The following is a 20,587-nucleotide window of genomic DNA, read 5'->3' as shown; positions in this document are numbered from 1 at the left end:
CACCTCCCTCCCATATGTATAAATACAAATATACAGAGAAGGAATGTTCTGGCCACACAATAAGCTATACCCTAATGCCTTACTACAAATTGTGAGCTATTCCCCAATTAAAAGGACTTATTGAAGGCCAAAACACTTTCCTAACTCATTCAATCCTCATATTCCATTTCAGTAAATAGGGGTGGTAATTGCATGGGCAGGCAGTGCCAGAGCATTGAAGAAGAGGAATGAGGTTGGGGCTATCAGGTTGCCCACTTGGTTTGCAGGGCATGGCTGTGGGCTGGGGAGCACATATTTGAGTTGGTGCCACCACAGAGCAACCTGTGCCAGCATGGAGGGTGTGCCAGTTACAGAAGACTGGGTATGTGGCACTGATATGGAGAGAAAATGCAGCGCAAACAAAGGAATGAGATGTGCTGCTCTGATAGGGATTAGTGAGACAATGATATTCCATTCACTCAGTGCACATTATACAAACAATAGGGCCACAGAGGAATGACAGCGCGCGGCCAAATGGCTCTAATAAAACTAGCCGTGTGCCCTGAGAGATTTACGCAGGTTGTCATTTATGTTGAAGGAAACAATAAAAACTATGCAGAAAGCTGTGGGGCCTGAAACGAGCAATTAAATCTATCCCACGGCCTAACAATATAGCCCCGACCTGTATTATATATTATAGGGCTTAGGTTTCATACACAGTTACACAAGAGAGAACCTTTATCCAACAGTTCAGCCAACACAGGGGGGTAAACAAACAGGTGCTGCCAGTGTTAATGGCCATACACAAGCACATATAAGCTGCCCGTTCTGCCTCCTCAGAACCAGGGCCAAACAACTGGATTGCCACTATTTTATGGTAAGAATGTAAGTGAAAGTTCCGGTTGTTTGGTGTCCTCCCGAAGCAACTGGATTCACATATATATGGCCTGATTTGGTCCAAATATAATTTTCCAACAGAGAGCGATGTGTAGCAGGGGTACATACAGACTGAGGAACCACAGAGGGACCCTGCCCAGACAGAGGGGAAGGTGAGGGGCACATACAGACTGAGGAACCACAGATGGACCCTGCCCAGACAGAGGGGAAGGTGAGGGGCACATACAGACTGAGGAACCACAGAGGGACCCTTCCCAGACAGAGGGGAAGGTGAGGGGCACATACAGACTGAGGAACCACAGAAGGACCCTGCCCAGACAGAGGGGAAGGTGAGGGGCACCTACAGACTGAGGAACCACAGAGGGACCCTGCCCAGACAGAGGGGAAGGTGAGGGGCACATACAGACTGAGGAACCACAGAGGGACCCTGCCCAGACAGAGGGGAAGGTGAGGGGCACCTACAGACTGAGGAACCACAGAGGGACCCGGCCCAGACAGAGGGGAAGGTGAGGGGTACATACAGACTGAGGAACCACAGAGGGACCCTGCCCAGACAGAGGGGAAGGTGAGGGGCACATACAGACTGAGGAACCACAGAGGGACCCTGCCCAGACAGAGGGGAAGGTGAGGGGCACCTACAGACTGAGGAACCACAGATGGACCCTGCCCAGACAGAGGGGAAGGTGAGGGGCACCTACAGACTGAGGAACCACAGAGGGACCCTGCCCAGACAGAGGGGAAGGTGAGGGGCACATACAGACTGAGGAACCACAGAGGGACCCTGCCCAGACAGAGGGGAAGGTGAGGGGCACATACAGACTGAGGAACCGCAGATATACCCTGCCCAGACAGAGGGGAAGGTGAGGGGCACATACAGACTGAGGAACCACAGAGGGACCCTGCCCAGACAGAGGGGAAGGTGAGGGGCACCTACAGACTGAGGAACCACAGAGGGACCCTGCCCAGACAGAGGGGAAGGTGAGGGGCACATACAGACTGAGGAACCACAGAGGGACCCTGCCCAGATAGAGGGGAAGGTGAGGGGTACATACAGACTGAGGAACCACAGAGGGACCCTGCCCAGACAGAGGGGAAGGTGAGGGGCACATACAGACTGAGGAACCACAGAGGGACCCTGCCCAGACAGAGGGGAAGGTGAGGGGCACATACAGACTGAGGAACCACAGAGGGACCCTGCCCAGATAGAGGGGAAGGTGAGGGGTACATACAGACTGAGGAACCACAGAGGGACCCTGCCCAGACAGAGGGGAAGGTGAGGGGCACATACAGACTGAGGAACCACAGAGGGACCCTGCCCAGAGGGGAAGGTGAGGGGCACATACAGACTGAGGAACCACAGATGGACCCTGCCCAGATATAGGGGAAGGTGAGGAGCACATACAGACTGAGGAACCACAGATGGACCCTGCCCAGACAGAGGGGAAGGTGAGCAGCACATACAGACTGAGGAACCACCATTACAACATAAAATGATTTCGAACATACAAACATACAAAGAAGAGAGGATTCGAGTTCACAATGAGCTGTACCCCGATACTGCACACAAATACACATAAAATGAATGTACTTTATAAAAAGTATATTTTCCTTTAGATGCATAACTCCCATAAGAGACCATTATATTGTTACACCCCTGAACATGTCATTGTCACAAACAGGGAGGCCCAGACAATAAAGGAGACGCCATTAGTGCGCCGATTCTAAGGATGGTCTCCATTACAAAGTCTCCTCGCCCATAATTTAATAAGGATGTACCGTGCATTCTTTTGGAGATATTAATTCTAATTGGGTTTGAGGACAGCCCACGGACGCTGCGCAGAGCTGACCAGGTCCTGCAGAACATCTTGTTACACGGACCCGCAGAGCCATTAAACCTGAGCTAATTCCCCTCAGCCTAACGACCTCGGCCAGCCGGGGCCCTGATTGGTCTCTGCGTTTGGCAGCTCATGTCTGGAGATCCTGCGCCGACCTGATGTCTTCTAAGTCTTTTAAGGACCTGGCCAATTAATAATGCATTAGCCTGCCTTCTCCAGCAAAATACTAATTGCATTAATTCATGTCCCTCGACGGCGTTCACACCTAATGCATGAAATTTATATCGACCGCCATGGTGTCACGCAGATCAGATGTTGCTAGTCGCCAGCACCTAATCCATCCGGCAATTCCTGGGCATTAGAAGTGGCATACATCATTCTGCTAATTAATGTTTACTGTTAAACAAACCCCTACTGCACTTTCCTTCTGCTCACGTATGGAGCAATTCTGCCGGCTGAGCCACGAGATCTTGTTCTGATACGGGTAGCAGGGGAGCTGCCATACGGTTTCCTTTACACAGAAGATGAGCAAATAAACTACTGTGTGAACAGATTATTTGATTAATATAATTATAATACAAGATAATTATAATTAATATATAATTGTCTTCTAGCATTTAAACATTTGGGCAGAAGCCAGTCAAGATGAAATAAGGTAATATAAAATGTATATTATTCACCTTATGATGTTACTGATGCTTTAAAGGGAAAGTTAACTCCAAGACAAATAGTGCATGACTCTGTATGATACGCAACCTATATTCTACATACAGCAGCATTATATAGACTCCCCTGTTGCTTTTATTGTCACATGGGGCTAGCCATGTTCTTCATTTCCCAGGGTGCCACAGCCATGTGACCTGTGCTCTGATAAACTTCAGTCACACTACAGCTGCGCTGTAAGTTGGAGTGATATCTACCCCCACTCCCTCCCCCAGCAGCCGATCAGCAGAACAATGGGAAGGGAGCAAGATAGCAGCTCCCAGTAGGTATCAGAAAAGAACTCAATAGTAAGAAATCCAAGTCCGACTTGGGACTCCTCCAGTTACATGGGAGTAGGCGAAACAATAGAAAAGCACATCAAATGTGTAGTGCTGGCTTCTTCTGAAAGCTCAGACTCAGGCACAATGCACCTACACACCAATATTACACCAATATTACAGCTAAAAAATACATTTGTTGGTTCAAGAATAAGATTTTAAATGGCAGAGTGAATTATTTGCTATGTAAACAGTGTAATTTAGAAATAAAAAGTTCACCATAAAAATCAAGACAGTATCGCTTTAATATGGAACTGTATGTGCTGTATATTGAAAAAGCTAGAATAAAGAACAAGGCAGGAATACATTTATTGGGGGGTGGAGGGGGTTTACTTCCCCTTTAATTTCACCCCTGAAGCTAATCTGTCACTGGCTGATTATGTGACAAGGAGATGAGGTTCTGGCACTGGACTCTGGTTGGTTACTATGTTTCTAAACAGTACAAAAGCCAAATCTTGGGTCCAAACACCTGCATTTCACACAACAAACACATCACTGTATTATGGGCAGTCCAATTCCCTCCCAGACCAGAACGTGAACTACCGGAGGATCAGTTGCTCCCATCTGCATTCTTCCTTGCCATCTGTAACAGTGCCCTCCCTGAGAGAGCCAGGATGATCCAAGCCTTACAACACCCCGCTAGGGTCCCATCAACTGCACATAAAGCAATAGTTTCCTTTTTTTTTTTCTTTTTACCAATACCAACATTTATTCCCCTGCAAGAGGGGCCCCACAAAGCTGGGAGCTGTGCAACGCCACCCAAATCCCGATCCTTGCACTAGGGAAGAAATTGTCTCTCTAAGAAACTTACACATTCTTTCACTGTACAAGAGGTGGTTTTTGGGTGGAGTTCCCCTTTAATACTGGGGTAAATATTCCATTTCTTGCCTTGTCAGAGAATTTTTTTGTCTATCAGAGAAGGAATAGTGTGCATCCCAGGGACTGAGCTCCGGTTTCTGGATGAAGGCGAATTCTGCAGGTTTTATTTTGCTTCACATCCCGAGTAAGAAAGAGAACCTGTTCCCTCTCAAGGTCCTTTGCCCCGGGAATCAATATCACATTGTGCTGTGTATGGGCCGCTCCCTCATTGGCCATTCGGCCTAATTCATAGTGTCACCCTGTGCTGGCTTAGTGTATTATATCCCAACCAACATCTTTATGGATGACATTAAATACATAACATAAAATTGATTGGGAGGTTTTATTACAAAGATACCATTTTTATCTCCTGTCCTTGAAATGTTTAGGGAAGGGAAAAATACAAAATTCTAACAGTTTTCTGTCAGGGGGATGAGATTTTTTTTTTTAGTGTTAATGAAAACCAATAGAGTACTGACAGTCTTTTAAAAGACGGAAACATCAGCTACAACATTTTAACTCTAAAGCAATATAATTCCCATAGCTTCAGACTACATTAAGACAGCAGTGATGTAACAATGTGCTGCCGTGACAGAATGCTCTGTTATACAGATAGCTAGAATTCCAGCCATAAAGTAGGGCAGGACTGCTGCTTACAATGGGTATCACATAGGATCTGTGCCACTGTGACAGAATGCTCTGTTATACAGATAGCTAGAATCTCAGCCATAAAGCAGGGCAGGACTGCTGCTTACAATGGGTATCAGATAGGATCTGTGCCACTGTGACAGAATGCTCTGTTATACAGATAGCTAGAATCTCAGCCATAAAGCAGGGCAGGACTGCTGCTTACAATGGGTATCAGATAGGATCAGTGCCACTGTGACAGAATGCTCTGTTATACAGATAGCTAGAATCTCAGCCATAAAGCAGGGCAGGACTGCTGCTTACAATGGGTATCAGATAGGATCTGTGCCACTGTGACAGAATGCTCTGTTATACAGATAGCTAGAATCTCAGCCATAAAGCAGGGCAGGACTGCTGCTTACAATGGGGATCAGATAGGATCTGTGCCACTGTGACAAATAAATTGGGATCCATCAATCACCTAATTACCAGACTTAAAGTGTTACTTGTTTTGTTACAGGTACAAGGTCTCCTGGAGTCTACAAGTTCAATGCATCCGTTTCCATCACCCATAATAAGCCTATTTATCATAGCAAAGCCAGGCCTTGTGATATTGGCACTCACGGCAGAACTACTTGGCCCAGCTTCCTGTTGCTATTACCCCCAACTGCTGCTTGCCTCTTGGTTTGCACGCATTTCCAGCCCCCCCAACTACCGAGTCAGCACCCAACCCAGTCTCTGCTCACTCACACCCCCTCCATTTTCTCTTCCTCCCCAGTTTGGCCCAAATCACATTCCCATTTTGCCTACACTTAGCCCTGTTCTGTACCCAGTTCAGTAAAGGAAGAAGAATCAATCAGGCGAGTTCAGGTGAATAGCTTTCCTCTTTGTAACGCAATAAAGTAAAACCTGTGTTTCCCAAAATACACAATTTTATACAATAACTCACATTGTTAAAGGTGAACACTTTGGGGCTCATTTGCACCTGGGCAGTAACCCATAGCAACCAATCAGTAGTTAGATTTTTCCAGCCAGCTGCAGGTTAAACACTAAAATCAACTATCTGATTGGTTGCCATGAATTACTGGTGCAAAACTGCCCACTATTTATAATGACCCCCTTTGTATACCTCTTGCCCACTGCGCTCTTGTACCATCTTTCCGCTCCCTTCTGGGGCTGAATGGGGATACGGAGCAATGGAAGGCTGCCCGCTGCCTAATCAGAACAGCCAGTCTTAAAAGACATCAACCTGAGATCAATAAACGTTTTGAGAACAAAAGGGAGTGGAATCCGATGAATAGAAACGGAGCATTTAATTGCTGATCTATTGCATATGCAGAGAATACTTAATCATCTCGTGTAAATTATACCCGCGCTCAGTACCAGGGCTCCCGGGTCTGGGCAGGAATATCCAATCAAACTCCCATATACCCCTAAGTGTTGATTCAGGGAGCACTACTGTCCACCTTTCAGTTAACTTTTAGTATGATTTAAAGAGTAATATTCTAAGACAATTTGCAATTGGTCTTTATTTTTTATTATTTGGCATTTTTTTTAGTTATTGCACTCTTTCTTCAGCATCTCTCCAGCTATCTGGTCGCTAGGAACCAAATTGCCTTAGCAACCAGGGAGTGGTTGGAATGAGAGACTGATATATAAAACAGGAGAGGAACTTAGTTGAAAAATAGGGCATAAAAAGTAACAATAACAATAAAACTGTAGCCTCGCAGAGCAAAGGTTTTGGCTGCTGGGGTCAGTGACCCCCATTTGAAAGCTACAAGGAGACAGAAGAAGATGGCAAATAATTAACAAACTATAAATAATGAAGACTAACTGAAAAGTTGCTTAGAATTGGCCATTCAGCTGGCTTCTACTACATTGTTTCAGCAGTCAGAACCGGCAGAGCAGAGAATACAGACACCTGAGAGACCAAGCTGTAATGTCACTAGATGTGTTTAGCATTAAGCTGAAGGACGGAGACATTTACTTTGCAAGCGATTGCAGGATGGGTTGGGCCAAAGAGGATTTAGTACTTACAGAAGTCAGCAGTCGGTCACGGCAACATTGCAGAGAAGTCGCGCAACTTCATAGGGAGGCGGCCTTCCAAATCTGGTGGGAAAAGAATTGTTGTTGCATTATCAAAGCAAAGGAAAGGTCGCGCTATCGATCTGAATCGCCAATGGCCATCCGTTCAGCAGATAGCTTCAAAAGGAAAAAGGTCATCAAATTACAAAGCTTTATTTCAAGACAATGTTATCTTGGGTGAAAAAGTGTGGGTTTTTTTTGTTTTTTTTGGGTAAAGGAAATATTTTGTTCTACAAAAGTTATAGCCACTATTTGTGGGGGAGTGTATTTCCTGGTGCTCCTTTGGCTCTCTCTACTTCCTGTCTGGGAATAAAATGATTTATCCGATTCTTCATGGTTGAGATTGTGAATTATAGGGTCAGAGCAAGTCTTTCCCTTCCCTCTCAGTCTCTAAGGGCAACACCAGTGTAGGGCATTATGATGTTACTCTTAAAGGAGAAGTAAAGCCTAAAAGAATCAATACTGCAGTTGAATTTAATGAATAATCATCAGTGTTGTCCCCAGCAGCTCCTCATCTTGGACCTTGTTAGGCCATCTTTTGTGTCAGTGGCTCTGCACATGCTCAGTGAGATGGGGGGGCTACTGGGGGCATCTTCAAGGGCACAGATCTTCCCTACTAACAGACTGCGGGGCCCTTAGGCTGGTACATTAGTACCAATAACAGTGACATGCATTCGGCATTCATGGACTTTTACTTTCCCTTTTTAAGCTAAATTACAAAGTGTCTCTGGCACATTCCCTTAATTAAAAAAGGTTAAAAAAAAAGTGAAGGGTAAAGGCGGCATTTTGGCAAATAAAATTTCACACTGGAGATTGCAGCTAATGAAAATCTGCCACCAAAAATACATTCCGGCTAATACAAATGATCTTCATTAAGTCTGAAATAAATGGCAACCCCAGAGGCTAGAGTTGGGAATCAGCGATACAGAGTTTAATTAAGGAGAATTCAAATGTTAGACTGTGTTATTGATGAGTGGGAAACTCAGGAGCATCTCAGAAGCAGTTCCTGATTACTTTACAGTCAGATAAGCTGCTCAGAGCTGAGATTAATCTAATTGTATTTCCTACTGGAACCAAACAGGAATAGCTCTAGCGCCTACTGCAGGGCCAGCCAATCACTGAGGCACAACAACAAGCTCCATGCTAATGTCTTTATGGGGATCCCAGTCACTAATTCAAGGCACCCCTTATTTGCACTACCTAGGGCTCTGGGAGAACAGCTTATGGATATCTCAGTGAGAGAATAAAGTAATATGTAAACAGCACTTACCACTCCTGCCCAACCTACATTTACTATCCCCACTGCTACTATAGGCACCATCTCTCCCTACTGTACCTGCTATCCCACAGCCCCAGTCCCTTCCCAGAGGCTATTATCCCCCCACTGCTACTATAGGCACCATCTCTCCCTACTATACCTGCTATCCCACAGCCCCAGTCCCTTCCCAGAGGCTATTATCCCCCCACTGCTACTATAGGCACCATCTCTCCCTACTATACCTGCTATCCCACAGCCCCAGTCCCTTCCCAGAGGCTATTATCCCACTGCTACTATAGGCACCATCTCTCCCTACTATACCTGCTATCCCACAGCCCCAGTCCTTCCCAGAGGCTATTATCCCACTGCTACTATAGGCACCATCTCTCCCTACTATACCTGCTATCCCACAGCCCCAGTCCCTTCCCAGAGACTATTATCCCCCCACTGCTACTATAGGCACCATCTCTCCCTACTGTACCTGCTATCCACAGCCCCAGTCCCTTCCCAGAGGCTATTATCCCCCACTGCTACTATAGGCACCATCTCTCCCTACTATACCTGCTATCCCACAGCCCCAGTCCCTTCCCAGAGGCTATTATCCCCCCACTGCTACTATAGGCACCATCTCTCCCTACTGTACCTGCTATCCCACAGCCCCAGTCCCTTCCCAGAGACTATTATCCCCCCACTGCTACTATAGGCACCATCTCTTCCTACTATACCTGCTATCCCACAGCCCCAGTCCCTTCCCAGAGACTATTATCCCCCCACTGCTACTATAGGCACCATCTCTCCCTACTATACCTGCTATCCCACAGCCACAGTCCCTTCCCAGAGGCTATTATCCCCCCACTGCTACTATAGGCACCATCTCTCCCTACTATACCTGCTATCCCACAGCCCCAGTCCCTTCCCAGAGACTATTATCCCCCCACTGCTACTATAGGCACCATCTCTCCCTACTATACCTGCTATCCCACAGCCCCAGTCCCTTCCCAGAGACTATTATCCCCCCACTGCTACTATAGGCACCATCTCTCCCTACTATACCTGCTATCCCACAGCCCCAGTCCCTTCCCAGAGGCTATTATCCCCCCACTGCTACTATAGGCACCATCTCTCCCTACTATACCTGCTATCCCACAGCCCCAGTCCCTTCCCAGAGACTATTATCCCCCCACTGCTACTATAGGCACCATCTCTCCCTACTATACCTGCTATCCCACAGCCCCAGTCCCTTCCCAGAGACTATTATCCCCCCACTGCTACTATAGGCACCATCTCTCCCTACTATACCTGCTATCCCACAGCCACAGTCCCTTCCCAGAGACTATTATCCCCCCACTGCTACTATAGGCACCATCTCTCCCAACTATACCTGCTATCCCACAGCCACAGTCCCTTCCCAGAGGCTATTATCCCCCCACTGCTACTATAGGCACCATCTCTCCCAACTATACCTGCTATCCCACAGCCACAGTCCCTTCCCAGAGGCTATTATCTCACTTCATTTAGCTACAGGCACAATCTTGCCCTACTATACACCAGCCCCACGCAGCAAAACAACAGTATACGTAAGTGTTTACCAATGCTCCCAACACCTGCAGTACAAATACATTTATCAATGTGTTACACATAAATTCCCCTTTACAAAACACATCGGAAGGAGACTGGCTACAGACAAATATATCACCTTTTGTTTTTCTCTCATCACATTTGGCACAAATAAAATTCCTGCATACAGAAGCCAAGGCAGTAGAACAATATCTTTTATCGGTAATTCCCGAAGCGACGCCAAGCTAACCTCTCCACGTCAAACGCTTTCACTCATCCCCTTTTACAGATCATTTAGAAGTGAGATTAGAAGGACTTTTTTTTTCCATTCCAGGTATTAAATGATTTAATTCACAAAGGGATTAAACATGCACACATACCCAAAAATAGCCTCCCCTATACTGCCAATGCTCTCATTTCATGCTGTTAAAGGTACACTACAGCTAAAATACCAATGGCTTTCCCATGGAAATATGGTTTATTCTATTCGTACGTTTAGATAGACAATATTACCTTTGTTGTGCCAACAAGAAACTAGATCCTCTTACCATAAATACATGCTATAAAATGCCCATGGTTCAGTTATGTTCTTTGTATAATCCATGTGTGTTACCCATATTGGCTGCAAAGTAAAGCAGCACTAATACCCTATATTGCCCAGTAAGTGGAATGCCTGATCCACAGAGGTCTAACTAATGACCACAATTCAGTTGTCCAATGGCTAACCTATCCCTTTAGGTGGGTTGACGTTGGCTCAGCACAGAATCAGGAAGCACAGAATGGAGACCGTACTAGTACCCTAAACTTCTCAAATACATACGGGATGCTCCAGTTAGTAGATGCACCCTCGTACTGATCATGTGTATCCTCGAGTGGAAACTTTAGGCGACTTCGGAAAACAGAGCACAACATGTATTTCCCCACCAGTGATTTACTGTATTGCCGGTGGGAAAGCATTCAGGGGAGATTAGTTTCCCCCAGTAGTGAAGATTTAACCGCGGGAGCCTAAACTCCCTTGTGTGCCATCAGCCTAAGCAACAGATGCCCAGATATGTATATTTAAGCAGAAATTGTAGTAGCAAATCTCCCTGTTCGCGGGCATTTTCGCCGGTGGTATGGCATTTCGGGGAGATTAGTCGCCCGCGACAAAACTCCCTGTTCGCGGGCGACTAATCTCCCCGAAATGCCGTACCTCCTCATGTGCCAGAGCCCTAACTGGTCTTCAGGCTGGGCCCCCTTAGCTCATAACAAGGTTACAGATATATAGAAACATTGGGGTAACAGTCACCCTGCTATAGTTCCAGGGGTACCCAGGGCACACATAAGCACTCACCCCAAATCTCCCCCTAACTGGCCTTCAGGCTGGGCCCCCTTAGCTCATAACAAGGTTACAGATATATAGAAACATTGGGGTAACAGTCACCCTGCTATAGTTCCAGGGGTACCCGGGGCACAAATAAGCACTCACCCCAAATCCCCCCCTAACTGGCCTTCAGGCTGGGCCCCCTTAGCTCATAACAAGGTTACAGATATATAGAAACATTGGGGTAACAGTCACCCTGCTATAGTTCCAGGGGTACCCGGGGCACAAATAAGCACTCACCCCAAATCTCTACTATTTGCTAAGTTAAAGAACAAGGTGGAAATGAAGGAAATCTCCAGCCTCCAACCCAAGATATTAAACAAGTTAAATGAAATATTTCCAAGGGCACATTCTTGCGCTACTGAATTGTATCTATGCTTTGCTGCTCAATAGAAGGATTTCCTTAGCAAATCTACCGGCCCAGAGTGGCACAATCAGCGGATCACTGTGTTTTTGTTTGGGAATTTATCTCGCAGGAGCAGAGCTGAGCACTTACACAGGGAAATCTGAGGTTGTTTTCTTTGCAGACAATTTTATTTGCTTCTCCTTAACATTTCCCATTACTGCTCTTAATGAATTGGCCAGAAATCCCCAGTATTAATCACATTATGAAAAGTAGGGGCTCTTGAGCCAAGTCCTTGCGTGATGGAGAGCTAGCCAGAAATCAGAGCATAACAGAAAAAATGAACAAAGGGCGATTTCTACATGGGGAAATCTGAATTAGTTTCCAAAGAAACTGTCTAAGGAAAACAATATGGCCCCTCCCTCCCGTATGTATAAATACAAATATACAGAGAAGGAATGTTCTGGGCACACAATAAGCTGTACCCTCATACTGTACTGTCTAAGGGAAACACTATGGCCCCTCCCTCCCGTATGTATAAATACAAATATACAGAGAAGGAATGTTCTGGGCACACAATATGGCTGTACCCTTATACTGTACTGTCTAAGGGAAACAATATGGCCCCTCCCTCCCATATGTATAAATACAAATATACAGAGAAGGAATGTTCTGGGCACACAATAAGCTGTACCCTCATACTGTACTGTCTAAGGTAAACAATATGGCGCCTCCCTCCGATATGTATAAATACAAATATACAGAGAAGGAATGTTCTGGGCACACAATAAGCTATACCCTCATACTGTACTGTCTAAGGGAAACAATATGGCACCTCCCTCCCATATGTATAAATACAAATATACAGAGAAGGAATGTTCTGGGCACACAATAAGCTGTACCCTCATACTGTACTGTCTAAGGGAAACAATATGGCACCTCCCTCCCATATGTATAAATACAAATATACAGAGAAGGAATGTTCTGGGCACACAATAAGCTGTACCCTCATACTGTACTGTCTAAGGTAAACAATATGGCGCCTCCCTCCGATATGTATAAATACAAATATACAGAGAAGGAATGTTCTGGGCACACAATAAGCTATACCCTCATACTGTACTGTCTAAGGTAAACAATATGGCACCTCCCATATTTATAAATACAAATATACAGGGAAGGAATCTGGCCATACCATGCTTATGGCACAGGTGGCACCCTAATGGCCTGAAATCCACTGATCATTGGTGGTAAAAGAAAGTTTCCATAGCAGTAAATGACGGGCTGCACTGCTGGTTGCCTTGTAATTGTTGTTAGAGACGTATGCAGTCTCTACTTCCACATGTGGGTTTGAGTATTGGGTGTGGGTCCCTGGTTTACTCCTTTTCCCACTTCCTCAGGGCCTTAGAACAGGTCACTTCTAGTTTTATGGTCTCTACTGCCAACATGTCTTTTTATCCCCTGGGGCCTCTAGTTGGTAGGCATTAGCTTCACCTTTAATCCCACCAATGCCAAACCCAATCACAATTTCTCTCTCTTCCCAGAAATCACAAGAGAAACCTTGCACTTCAATACACAATCTCTACCAAATATTAAGAGGGAAGGGGTTAAATTACAGCATGTAGAATGGGGCTGCCGTACACCTTGGTATTAAAGCCAAGGCCTGCTTAATCCTGCTAATGACAAGTATGTTTGATGTCCCAAGGGTAGATACCGGCTCCTCTCCATAGCAACACAATCTTTACTTATTTGTTGGTCTCAAAGCTTCTGGGTTTAAATGGCTCATCTACTCTGTCAGGCACATCTCCAGAGAGGTCAACCAATTATACAGTGGTGTGAAAAACTATTTGCCCCCTTCCTGATTTCTTATTCTTTTGCATGTTTGTCACACAAAATGTTTCTGATCATCAAACACATTTAACTATTAGTCAAAGATAACACAAGTAAACACAAAATGCAGTTTTTAAATGAGGGTTTTTATTATTTAGGGAGAACAAAAATCCAAACCTACATGGCCCTGTGTGAAAAAGTAATTGCCCCCTGAACCTAATAACTGGCTGGGCCACCCTTAGCAGCAATAACTGCAATCAAGCGTTTGCGATAACTTGCAACGAGTCTTTTACAGCACTCTGGAGGAATTTTGGCCCACTCATCTTTGTAGAATTGTTGTAATTCAGCTTTATTTGAGGATTTTCTAGCATGAACCGCCTTTTTAAGGTCATGCCACAACATCTCAATAGGATTCAGGTCAGGACTTTGACTCGGCCACTCCAAAGTCTTCATTTTGTTTTTCTTCAGCCATTCAGAGGTGGATTTGCTGGTGTGTTTTGGGTCATTGTCCTGCTGCAGCACCCAAGATCGCTTCAGCTTGAGTTGACGAACAGATGGCCGGACATTCTCCTTCAAGATTTTTTGGTAGACAGTAGAATTCATGGTTCCATCTATCACAGCAAGCCTTCCAGGTCCTGAAGCAGCAAAACAACCCCAGACCATCACACTACCACCACCATATTTTACTGTTGGTATGATGTTCTTTTTCTGAAATGCTGTGTTACTTTTACACCAGATGTAACGCAACAAGCACCTTCCAAAAAGTTCAACTTTTGTCTCGTCGGTCCACAAGGTATTTTCCCCAAAGTCTTGGCAATCACTGAGATGTTTTTTAGCAAAATTGAGACGAGCCTTAATGTTCTTTTTGCTTAAAAGTGGTTTGCGCCTTGGAAATCTGCCATGCAGGCCGTTTTTGCCCAGTCTCTTTCTTATGGTGGAGTCGTGAACACTGACCTTAATTGAGGCAAGTGAGGCCTGCAGTTCTTTAGATGTTGTCCTGGGGTCTTTTGTGGCCTCTCGGATGAGTTGTCTCTGCGCTCTTGGGGTAATTTTGGTCGGCCGGCCACTCCTGGGAAGGTTCACCGCTGTTCCATGTTTTTGCCATTTGTGGATAATGGCTCTCACTGTGGTTCGCTGGAGTCCCAAAGCTTTAGAAATGGCTTTATAACCTTTACCAGACTGATAGATCTCAATTACTTTTGTTCTCATTTGTTCCTGAATTTCTTTGGATCTTGGCATGATGTCTAGCTTTTGAGGTGCTTTTGGGCTACTTCTCTGTGTCAGGTAGCTCCTATTTAAGTGATTTCTTGATTGAAACAGGTGTGGCAGTAATCAGGCCTGGGGGTGACTACAGAAATTGAACTCAGGTGTGATAAACCACAGTTAAGTTATTTTTTAACAAGGGGGGCAATCACTTTTTCACACAGGGCCATGTAGATTTGGAGTTCTTTTTTCTCCCTTAATAATGTAAACCTTCATTTAAAAACTGCATTTTGTGTTCAATTATGTTATCTTTGACTAATAGTTAACGGTTTTTGATGAGTAGAAACATTTAAGTGTGACAAACATGCAAATGTATAAGAAATCAGGAAGGGGGCAAATAGTTTTTCACACCACTGTATATATGACGAAATGGTCATGTTTAGCCATGGTCAGGATTCTGGGATTTGTAGCCTGGTTATCCTTAGCCAGGAGCCGAGCAGAACAGAGCAGGAAGTACCATTGTCCCCAACTGACGGGCAATTTATCCTAATTAGTTTCATTGTATCCCCCAGAGCATGTAATATAGTTACGGTACAGTACATTAAATCTTCCGCCGCTTGGAATCCTGCATCTGGGTTTCATTTGCCCCAGCGACAGGCTATCAGAACCAGCAAAGATTTAATTTAGCGCTCCTAAAGGGAGCCTGTGGCCCAGAGCCAAATTACTGCTATAGGAAAAACAGACTACTCGATTTCCATAGCAATACAGCAAGTGATGGGAACTTCAAAGGTGAAGATGACTGAAATATGCAACTGCCATTAAACCTCTATCTGCCTGTTGTTTACTTAAAGAAATGTAATTCTAAGCAAATTTCCAATAGACACTCTTTAAACAGTGAAACAATGCAGAGGAGTCAGCACTATTTGAGGGCTGTTAATCAGATGGCTTTTGCTACTTTGTTTCAGAAGTCAGAAGTTTCAGAGCCAGCAGTGCAAAGAATGTAAACAACCAGACAGATGCTGCTTTTGATAGAGATTAAGTTTTCACATAACTATGTTTAATGAATGTATATTGGTTGGTTAGAATGACATTTTCTTCTTTGGCAAAAAACAGATTGTTCTTTTTAATGTATGTACTATATATATATATATATGCGCAAATGGGCCGCTTTGCTCAGGACTTATGAAAAAATAAATATGATTTATTAAAAGTACAACATGACTTAGTCATAGTGTTTTAATAAATCATATTTACTTTTTCATAAGTCCTGAGCGAAACAGCCCGTTTGTGCATTTATCTACCTTGAGATTTTGGATATATATAAATGCCGTCTCCCATAGACTCCATTTTAATCAAATAACGCGATAAATAGGCATACAAGCCTTATTAAAGGTATGATCTGCTTAGGTTACTTTATTCCCAAAATGTAAAAAGAACAGAGCACTGGCCAACTAGTCATTTTAGCAAAGCTGGAGAATGCCTTTGTAACTCAAGCTACTGAGAACTACATTTCCCAAGATGCTCGACTATTAGCATGACTCTGCGAGTGCACATTTGATATCACAGAAGAAAACCCATAACAATATAATAGTATTATAAGCCTGATGTTGCGAAGGTGGGGGGCACAAAACTCATCGAGGATGCCTTGCTTCACACTGAACCAACAGATTCCCTTCCATTTTCAAGACCCACAATGCTCTGGTATATAAATAGTCCCCATCATTAGCTGCAGAGCCAGTTGGTTGCGCTGAGTAACTGTTTTTACTAGGAGCATTTATCAGACTTTCCAAGGATGTGCTCACTCGCTGAATCTTAAATGGAACTTGGTAATGTCAATTATGGCAAGGCCTTAGGGATAAAGATAATGCAACACTGATATATATATATATATATATATATATATATATATATATACTGTATATATAATCTTCATATGTAGACAAGCACACTCGGAGGAATTAAGGTAGTTTTCTAAATTAAGCTATATATAAATACAACCCTAAGTCCCTAGAAGGAGGAGATTAATTATTAACGCTGATTTTTTTTTTCTGGACATTTTGAGTTTGGGTCCTTCAAAGATCAAGACTCTTTCTAAGCTCCCTAAGAGCCACAGCATAGGGGACTCCTTCTCCACCATCAACTTTCAGTAAGCAAAGAGCTGCCCAAACGTGGTCATACTGTCTGTCATTTACAGGCGATGTGTGGGTTTGGTTGATTCTATAAAAGGAAGAGGATACGTTTTGTTAGAAGGGCCTATCAGCATCCTTTGGATGGTGGGCCTGCCAACTAACTCATATATGGGCCCCACTTTCAAAGATATTCTCTCCCATACAGCATGCTTGACCACCCCCCATGCTGCCTCGGTAGCCAGTATCAACATGCCTAGCACCAGAAAGCTGGGTTGTTCTTGTTCTTTTTGAGTATTACTTGTGTATTGTGAATTACTTCTCTTTCTATTCAGCCCCCTGCTGTTGATTTTCCAGTTTTGCTTTCAAACAATTGCCCAGTTGCAGGGATAAAGAGGAACCCTCTTACCATGAGAAATCATAGGGATCTTAATTGGCAAGGCCTTCCCCAAAGAAGCTTGGGTTATGAGCCCAGTTCCTTTCCAAGCCCCTAGAGGGCAAGCCTCACCCCTGCTAAGTGAGGCCTCAAATTGAAAAATAGCCACACTTATGATCCACCCACTGTCCCTCCCACCAGGTTGGGGAATATTGTGCTGCAGACACAAGAACACTATTACCCCAATCCCCCTGCAGCAATAAGAACTGCACCCCATCACCCCAAAGCAATACATTATGTAACCACTGCCCTCCAATAAAAGCCAGTCAAACAGTGACTCCAACAGTACCTACTTTGGCCTGTGTAGATGCCTCCAGGGCCCCTTGGATGACTGAGAAAGAGCCTAAAGGTGCCCATACACCTTAAGATCCGCTGGCTTGGCGATGTCGCCAAGCGAGCGGATCTTCTCCCAATATCCCCCACTTAAAGGTGGGCGATATCGGGAGAATCCAGGCTAATTTGATCGTTTAGCCCTGGGGCCAAATGATCAAATTATTACAGTGGGTATAGGCAAAGTCGGTCCGGGGACCACATCAACGAGCCGATGCGGTCCACGACCCGACTAGATTTTATAACCTGCCCGTTCGAGATCTGGCCGATTTCAGGCCAGATATTGGTCAGGCAGGCCCGTCGGTAGTGCCCATACACGGGCGGATTAGCTGCCGATATCGGCCCCTTAGACCTTAAGATATAAGAGACAAGCCCTTCATGCATCACTACATCCCTATAACCATTGTTATTCATGCACTTACAGAAGCAACAATCTAAACCATTTTTTGCCTCATTTATGGAACACATTGCACAGCATCAGTAATTATGCAACTTTACCAATGTGACTCCTGCAATAATCTCTGTGCAATCTGACATGACCGCTCTCAGCTTGCCTGGGGCACCAGCAGTCCAAATGCGCAGTTTGGGAGCATTATTATTGGTTGGCGACTTGCTCAAGAGAAGTGCCACCACGGTTTATTTGGCGTGAAAAAAAAAAAACAAGCGCGAGCCCTGATCCATATCAATGTGCGACAGGTACACAGGGCACGTTAATTATGTTTCTTATTCTTGATATGGGAGCCGTAGAATCGGAGGCAAAGGGCAACCGTGGCACATACAGAATATGAATTATATGCAAAACAGCTGCAGGGGAAATATCAGTAATTACGAAGGACAATGTTTTAAGCACTGTGCTAGAGATTCTACATACATCTAAGCCATTGTGTGTGGCCAATGACTGTATTTTAGCTTTAAGGGTGCAGCTTTCTCAGTACACTGAGCATTTCTTCTCTCTATATTTGCCTTTGCCTAAGGGAGCTGCAATGCCGGCTTGCTCAAACAGTATATTATAGGGTTTTCCTTGGTGTATGCCCAGAACATTCCTTCTCTGTATATTTGTATTTATACATATGGGAAGGAGGTGCCATATTGTTTTCCTTAGACAGTACAGTATGAGGGTACAGCTTACTGTATGGCCAGAACATTCCTTCTCTGTATATTTGTATTTATACATATGGGAGGGAGGTGCCATAGTGTTTCCCTTAGACAGTACAGTATGAGGGTACAGCTTATTGTGTGCCCAGAACATTCCTTCTTTGTATATTTGTATTTATACATATGGGAGGGAGGTGCCATAGTGTTTTCCATAGACAGTACAGTATGAGGGTATAGCTTATTGTGTGCCCAGAACATTCCTTCTCTGTATATTTGTATTTATACATATGGGAGGGAGGTGCCATATTGTTTCCCTTAGACAGTACAGTATGGGGGTACAGCTTATTGTGTGCCCAGAACATTCCTTCTCTGTATATTTGTATTTATACATATGGGAGGGAGGTGCCATATTGTTTCCCTTAGACAGTACAGTATGGGGGTACAGCTTATTGTGTGCCCAGAACATTCCTTCTCTGTATATTTGTATTTATACATATGGGAGGGAGGTGCCATACTGATTCCCTTGGGCACAATACAGTATTTCACATTATACAATACAACCCTTCCTTCAACTGCCTTGAGAGAACAGGACCATATGAGAATTTAACATAAAAGAGTAGGGGCTAATTAAGGGCCTTTTGGTTGCCGGACTCAGAGCTCCCTGACAAATCTCCTTCTCCCCTCATTATAAAGATCAGGAGCCCAGGCACAATTAGGGTCCTCAGATTGCTGCTGTGGCTGCAGCTGTGCGCTTATATAATAATAGTTCAGTGGGGTATCTATAATCCGCTCCCAAGGTTAATCTAAGGATTATCCCGCTGAGGATCTGTCCCTTGGAAATTACTGCTGAAAACGAAATATGGATAAAAAGCATACATGGGGGCTTAGCATTCTATAGATAGGAAATAAATGCTTGTATAATCCCAAACATGTAATGCTCTCAAATACAGGTATTGGATCCCTTATCCATTCTTATGATGTCCTGAAAGCTCCCATTTATGAGAAGCCCATCTCCCATAGAGTCCATTATTAGTAAATAATTTGAGTTTGATTCTTAATGATTTTCTATTTTCCTGTAATAATAAAACAGCAGCTTGTACTTGTTGCTACTAAGCTGCATGGATCTATATTAGGGGCCAAACAATCCTACTGGGGTTTTTTTAATTTTTTATGTTTCAGTGTTTTTTTAGTAGCTTTAATGTATGCTGATTCAAATTATTGAAATCTCTTATCCGGAAAACCCCATGTCCTAAGTATTCTGGTTAACAGATCCTATATCTGTAAAAGCAGTTTATAAACATGTCAACCTATTGTCTTGTTTTCTTTTATTTAAATAGTGCTGACATATTCCACATCACTGTACAGAGATAAAACATCATTCCCATCAGTCCCTGCCCCAGTGGAGCTTACAATCTAAGGTCTCTATCACATTCCCATCAGTCCCTGCCCCAGTGGAGCTTACAATCTAAGGTCCCTATCCCATTCCCATCAGCCCCTGCCCCAGTGGAGCTTACAATCTAAGGTCCCTATCACATTCCCATCAGTCCCTGCCCCAGTGAGCTTACAATCTAAGGTCTCTATCCCATTCCCATCAGCCCCTGCCCCAGTGGAGCTTACAATCTAAGGTCCCTATCCCATTCCCATCAGCCCCTGCCCCAGTGGAGCTTACAATCTAAGGTCCCTATCACATTCCCATCAGTCCCTGCCCCAGTGAGCTTACAATCT

General features: G+C 44.4%; 1 protein-coding gene across 3 annotated transcripts in view; it reads right to left on the bottom strand.

Annotated features, from left to right (window-relative positions):
* Positions 1–20,587, bottom strand: part of sulf2 (sulfatase 2) — a 123,804-nt gene that overhangs the window by 64,253 nt on the left and 38,964 nt on the right. For all 3 annotated transcript variants that reach the window (XM_012971627.3, XM_012971629.3, NM_001005661.1), the window contains 1 exon segment: positions 7,274–7,345. The gene's annotated coding sequence lies outside the window, so the exon portion shown is untranslated.

The sequence above is a fragment of the Xenopus tropicalis genome, chromosome 10 (assembly GCF_000004195.4).
Source record: "Xenopus tropicalis strain Nigerian chromosome 10, UCB_Xtro_10.0, whole genome shotgun sequence".
Lineage (NCBI taxonomy): Eukaryota > Metazoa > Chordata > Amphibia > Anura > Pipidae > Xenopus > Xenopus tropicalis.
The sequence above is the reverse complement of the archived record's forward strand: the minus strand, read 5'-3'. Positions and strand labels throughout refer to the sequence as shown.